The sequence below is a fragment of the Pinus tabuliformis genome, chromosome 3_1 (genome assembly GCF_031772625.1).
Source record: "Pinus tabuliformis cultivar Carrire ecotype Pingquan chromosome 3_1, CPIR1, whole genome shotgun sequence".
NCBI classification, from domain to species: domain Eukaryota; kingdom Viridiplantae; phylum Streptophyta; class Pinopsida; order Pinales; family Pinaceae; genus Pinus; species Pinus tabuliformis.
Genome location: NC_142301.1, coordinates 230,358,505 through 230,365,650, shown reverse-complemented (window position 1 = coordinate 230,365,650; position 7,146 = coordinate 230,358,505). Strand labels below are relative to the sequence as shown.

General features: G+C 38.1%; 1 pseudogene across 1 annotated transcript; it reads right to left on the bottom strand.

Moving 5' to 3' along the window:
• Positions 1-395: 395 nt before the first annotated feature.
• On the bottom strand, positions 396-4,548 carry LOC149186638 (amino acid transporter AVT6A-like; annotated as a pseudogene). Its single transcript, XR_016256146.1, has 5 exons — positions 4,005-4,548; positions 1,735-1,887; positions 1,219-1,419; positions 638-1,103; positions 396-549 (listed from the first exon to the last, which is right to left on the bottom strand). The product of XR_016256146.1 is annotated as an amino acid transporter AVT6A-like (transcript).
• Positions 4,549-7,146: the final 2,598 nt, after the last annotated feature.

Genomic DNA, 7,146 nt, shown 5'->3' with positions numbered 1-7,146 from the left:
TATACGGACAAACTTGGTTTTATTTCTCAAATTGAGAGAACAAATCATTTGCATCAAAAAAAATGAAAGCGACACATTTTTTTGGAAATTTGTGCACACTACTAGTACTGATTATCACAGTATGGTTTGTAGAACACAACTTTGGCAAACCACAATATATCATCTTATATTGATGTCGATGCGAGATCAACTATATTCCTTTTCAATGTTTACAACTACAAATACAGTAGTATCTTTAACTAGAAGGCCGAGTGACCATGGTAGGATGATACAAGGCTTTACAAAAGTTTATCCACTCTTCACAATTCTACAAGCAAATTCCCAAATCAGCGTTCTTTTCTCGGTTCTGTTCCAAATAACCTTTACATGTATGTGCACCACCTGCTCCTCATAAAAAATCATTCTCAAGATCATGGAGGGCCTTCCTCCTTTTTGTTGAACAAAGAATTAATGTCACTCACTATAGCAATTGAACTTGAAACTACTGCCAGAAAAATCATGAACAATGTGATAAATATGTCCTTCCTGGTTGAGATTCCATGGGTGTCTCTGCAATTAAAAAATAATTGAGGTTAGAAGTTACATACAAGCAAGGTGAAAGATGAAACCAGAATTGAAAAACAACTTTTTTTTCTACCTGAGAGAAATGGAAGCTGGGAAGATGAACCCAATACAAACTGCTATTGTAGCCCCTATGAATTGAAATGCATCCCAAATACTTGGTATGAATGATGCCCCAAGGAAAACGATTCCAATTAACCTAGCAGTGATCAAAATGAACCTCTTATTATCCAAAACAAGATGCTTTTTCACTGGAAAGACAAGCCCATCAAGATTAGGTCATAGGGAAAAAAAAATGAGAGGAAAGACCAGCATCAGATGTACAACATAGGTCACACGAACAATGTCATGCAGCACAGCACTGCAGGGAACTCCCAAGTTGGTGTCAAAATTGGCCAGGACATCATCCATGGTCTAGTCTCCAAATAGAAGAAAGACAAAAAAGCTTGTACTTATGTATACAATTGAGCACAATGAAAATGATGTGTGAACTATGGGCTGCATTTCTGGAGGGTCCTCAAGTTCATTGTACATGGAATGAACTGCATGGTGCAAAGACATCACAATTCATTATAACATAATTTTAAATGCAAATTCAGCTAATGAACTCTAAGATACTACACTGCAGGACCAGAGATGGAGGAAAATAATCCATACCATTGTAATGACAAATGTAAGTAGTCACAATAACTGGTACCACAGTGAAAAGCTTCAAGAAAGTAAAATCCACAATATCTGGTAACAATCTTGGTGCGTTGATGGTGCCACTGAACAACTTTACAATCACAATACCAGTCGTAATCACAACATATACAAGAGCAAGTGCAACTGATAATGCAGAAGTGAATTTCAAAGAATCTGCAAATTCATGGAAATGAAAACATCAATATAGGCATCAAGATTTGAACATCACAACTCCTAAGGAATAACCCATGATCCACATCCTTGAATGTATATAACATTTCTAACAGGGCAACATGAAAATTCAGACAAATCGTTAAGCAGATGCCATCAGTATGTGACATTCCCAAGATATGTTGAATCCCCTCATATAATTACAACAGTTTCTAGACATTTAAATCCCTGATAGCTGTGAAAAGGCCCAAATGAAATATGATATATCTGAAAATCAGTGCTAAAAAATGCTTATCAGGATGATCAAAGCAGACTTACCCACTCTCTTGAAAGACACCAACGAAGCCAAAATAAGGACTATGGTGAGAACTAGGATCGGAACACGTCCATTCCACCAATGAAATCCAAACCATTCTTCAAGTATACCAGCATGATGCACGCCATTTGATGATGTTCCAGATAGCACATCACCTGCCGAAATCAAGAAAACACCTCCATCAGACATAGAGATTTATAATTCAAAGCCATATATGATAGGAATCATGCCCAAAGTAATATAAAAGTGGCACTAATTGGCCATTCAAACAAAAATGAAAGGAATCTAAGAAAAAAGAGACACTAATAAAGCATGTCAAGTCATGTATGCTTCATAGAACACTTCAACTTTGTTAAACATAAACAAGTTGTTAGTGTTTCAGCTTGCTAAACTGCTCACAATGCAAAAATTGGGTTGAAGTTTCAATTCAAGCAGTACTTTTAAAATACTCTAGTTGTAATATACATGCTTAAATATTCCCACACGATATACTATTTATCCTTGGATATTACCCTCAAAACTGGGCTAATTCAGCCTGCGACCTAAAATGCATAACCTATAATGTTTAGACTGAATTACTTTTCAATTCATCTTATCTTAATTCCTTTCTAACAGAAGCCTGTAAAAAAAATATTAATGGACTGCGTCTAAATCAATGATTGCAAATAGTTAAACTCTTCACAAGGTACGAGGGTCTCCCTCGATCTCCAACATATTAAACATGATGCAATTATGATCTAAAGTCATATGAACAGAAACACACTCAAGTTCAAACATTGGATTCAGTGAGTAAAAGCAAGGGACTATCACATATTTACCAAGATTCAACTTGGGAAATATCACTAAATAAAAGCAGTGATAAACTGGTAATTCACCTTATGTTGCATCCCTTTCCATAATCTTCCAACAAATTGGTCTCCTCAAACAGAAAATATTGATTATGATCGGTTGTTCTAACAACAAAGGGAGTAAGATTTTTTCAAAAGCCATTAGAAGCATGAAACAAATAACAGAGGAGAAATAAATAATTTGTTCCGAGTACATGATCCTGTAAACAAATAAAAAGACTTTTTTAACTCACAAGGACTGAAAGATGACTCGATTTCAGAACTTTATCCAGATCTTTAGCATTCAAAATGCAACCAAACAAAAAGTACCTTAGTTTTTGTACTTGATACCTTGAACATCACTAAAAAACTATCTCCTACTCTGCCAAGTTTTAGCCTTTAGGCGGGTATCCAAATTCTGTGGTAAGACTTTTGCCTGGAAAGGAAGTTGATCATTTCTGCAGATATTACTGTGAGGCTCTATCTTCGCAAAACGTTGTGGTCTCTCGCGATATTTTAACCCTAGGGTCCTCTGATGCATTGAAAAGATCTTGACTAATTAACATAGGTGTCAAGGGGGTAACATCCAGGTTGAAATGTTGTTCTGAGAAATCAGAGGATTAGGACTTTGCCTATGACCTAGCCGTTGCCAGTACTGTTCTATTATGGGATGGCGAATAACAGGACTCAAAAATACCTCTATACTCACTAGGGATACCTCTATACTCACTAGGGATGGGCATTGCCTGTGAGGTCGGCATCAATCCCATAGAATCACAATATAACCTAAACAATTTTACATAGAGAGGAAGCAGTTTGGGGATGGGATTCTTCAAAACATGAATAGGAAGGCCTAAATCCCAGTAGCTTGACTAGATTACATTTCTCTTTTCCTCCTAAAGTCTTAAATGAAGGTTTCCCAGCACCCTGTAATGACATAATTCTCTCACATACACAAAATCCAGTATCAGAATGCAGTTTAGGATATCAACTGGAACATTTTGGCAGTACGGAACATTCCCCAAAAAACTCTAATTTACTTGAATGAAAACAAGAGCACAAAATCCAGTTTGCCCAAATGAGAACAGACATAAATGGCCAACGATGGCTTGCAAGGTCAGTGAAAACAGGAAGCTAATATAACACTGGTGAAGGCCAGAAGCTAATAAAGTCCCACCAGGTTTTAGATAACCAAATGCCATTCCATTGCTTATGAATGTGTGCCAGCCCAAGCAATACCGATTGGGGTCGCGTGCACAATAGACAACCTTAACATAATAGATACCCGGATTCCTACTAGCTGCTAATTAGCCAAAGACATTCAAATTAAATGGTAATAATGGCTATAGATAATGTTAAATGCCGACGCGTTAACCATATCCTGATAAAAAGAAGTCATATCGAAAAAAACCAACATAATTCCTTGAATTAGGGGAGGTAAATACCTATGATTATCATATAAACAATAAGAATGCCCAAATTGTTAATAATCACACAGATCTGCAACAGCATCTTCCCAATTTTCCCAAAGGCATCTCCCATGACGCCGCCATAGGAAGCCGCTGCCCCGGCTCTGCTAAACCTTAAGAGAATGTCAATTGAAGCATCCGTCAAGAAGCAAACGAAGATAATGAGGAGACTGCCGAGGATCAATCCCAAGACCTTCATAGTAGCAGGCAGAGCCATTATCCCCGCTCCCACCACCGTAGTGGACAGATTGAACACCGCGCCAGAGAAGGAGGCGCCATTGAATCCTTCATGCACACCATCTTCGCCATCCTGGTGCTTCTCGGGCAGCAGGGGACTGGTTTCACTCACCAAAGGCTTCTGCTTCCGGGATCTCCTCTCCGGCGAGGCCACAATCGTCATTGTTTAGACAAAACCAGGGCCCAAAATATTCGCGTGTAATCGAATTTTTGAGATGGAGAGGGCAAACGTCTGGACTAGTTAGAGGGAAGAATTTGAGATGTTCCAACAATTTTTCCGAGAGGAATTTGTCAAATAGATGGCACGCAACTTCTATTGACAAATTCGATGGCGCAGGATTATCCAACCCCGCCACTGCTATTTATTTCCAATGCAGAGCCCGAGAGTGAGTTTTCCGCTTTGTTCTGGTGACCTGCAGGTGCCTAGTCGAGCCCGGGAGTGAGTTTTCCGCATTGTTCTGGTGACCTGGTGAGCTGCAGCGGAGTGCCACGTCGAATTGGTCAGCGAGCAGCCCGCGGTTATTTCCGAATTCGAATTGAAAGGTGCATTAACTCCCGGCGACAAGACGGCCATGGAAATCGGAATTCCTGTCAAACGTCGACTTTAATTGGGAGGGTGGCGGAGCTGGGTGGAGCTCGCGGATGGTGGCGAAGGAATTGCGGGTGGCCGGAGCCGGACATTTTTCCAGGTGACAACGGAAACCAGGCAATTCCTCCGCCTTGTTAAACTACTCCATTTGGTTAAAGAAGAGTCAGGTGCAAGTGTTAGGTTAAAAACGTCTTAGGTGAGGGCGTTCGGTTAAAGGTGACTCGTAGGAGTGTTCAGTTAAAAGCGTATGGTTAAAGGCGTTCGCATTAGGCAAGTTCAGTTAAAGGTGACGAGCCCGCCGTAGCGACCGTGCGCCCACCCAATGCGACAGGCGTGAGGATGCGACACAAGTATGACAAGTCGGTGGAGCGCATGGGCGGACGATTCGAGTAACCGAGTAGCGGGCGGGTGAGTCAGTGAGGCATAGCGACCGGTTGAGCTGACGGGTCACCTCGTGTAGAAAATTATGAAGGGGCGCGTGTGCGGATGATGGACATGTTGGTTGGGCAACGCATGGGCGAGTCTACCCATGAGTGGAGCCAAGAGGCATGACGCTTGGTAAAATGAAGCGATGGGAAATGCATATATATAGACGTGTGGTCATTTTGGAGGAACATCATCGAACTGACAAGATACAAAATGCAGACCAAACAAGAGACCGCGAAGGCGGGAAGATTATCGAGCCACAAGACTATGGAAAAGTCAGTGGGCGAGTTTTGGGGTTTCTTTGGGCACAGGAAGCTATAGCCTGAACGGTAGTACAAAGTATTGTTGGTTGAACGGAGGTGTGGGCACAGACCGCTATAGCCTGAACGCAAGTGAAGGGCAGTATTGGCCGAACAAAAGTATGGGCATAGGTCATTGTAGCTTGAACAAAGGTGACGGACCTGTCTCCGCACGAATTGTTAAGTTATAAAATTTGTAAAGAAAGTTGGAGTATTTGATTAAGAGTTGGGCATACTTATCCGGGAGTTGCTCCTCCCATTTTGTATGTGTTTACACTATTTGTACGATTGTTGTTGATTTATTTTCGCTGCACATGAAGATGCATGATTAATGATAATTGAAGATAATTCCGTTGCGTTATAACACTTAAAAGGAAAAATTAATTAAGTGTGAAATAAAGCTTAATTTGTAAGCTCAAGTAATGTGAAACAAAAAAGTTGAGTGATATCGCACCGTTCTCAATGGGAATTAAGTCACCACTATAATGAGACCATGACAGAAGGAATTTCGTCAACTTATTCTAAACATTTAAAAAATATATGTTAGATGACGTACACAGTAACTTTAAAATATATTTCCGTATTTATAATAAAACTACAGTGTAATGGAGGCTCATTTGATGCATGAAAAATAAATAAAATTATTTATAAGTAATAATTGAGCAAGAGGATAATATTTGTTATATGTCATTATTAAGAGCACTCGTGAAGTTGTCTTTTTAAAACTATATGTCCCGTTGATAATAAAAATACAGTGTAATGGATGCTCGTTCTGAAGTTTTATGATATATATATATATATATATATATTTTTAGTTTTTAAAATTCACTTATTGTTAAATTAATTTTTGGTTAGTGTGTGAACTTTTTTTACGCTATTTAAAATATATTTTAAAATAAAGATATATATTTTAAAATAAAGATATATAAATGGATTTAGTAGAGTGCAATTTTTTGGAACATTTTAATTTTATAGATTATACAACAAAAACTTATTATTCTAAATTTTAGTCTGGTTTTGAAGTAAAATTGAAAATTACTCCAAAAACACCAAAACATCTATTCTTCAGAATACACTATTTTACATTGACAATTTAATATCTTTTCTTGAAGAAGTTGTGGTAGTGATACTAATTATATGTATATGACACTAACAACTAAGAGAATATTAAATCAGAGAGTATAAGTTATTATGTGTATCATTGAAAAAAATGTGTTGAGTGCTAATTTGAATCATTGTAAATATATGAATCTTGTTTCAATATAGACAAACTACCTTAATGGTCCAATCTTTTGAGTTCATGATGTAGTCCATTGACCTATCAAATATATTAGCTTCCACTTTTCTAGGAAGGATTTACTGGGGAAGAATCTCTCAAACTATTTAGATCTAAAAATCTCCTATGAACTAAGAAATAACTTTATCTATAGATCCATTGTTCCTAGTCATCATGAATAATAATAATAAAAACCAATATGATCACATTTGAGACAAAAAACACTTTATATCATAGGATACCAAGAGAAGAGTTCATTTAGTAACTCTTGTGTTTCATTACAAAATGACA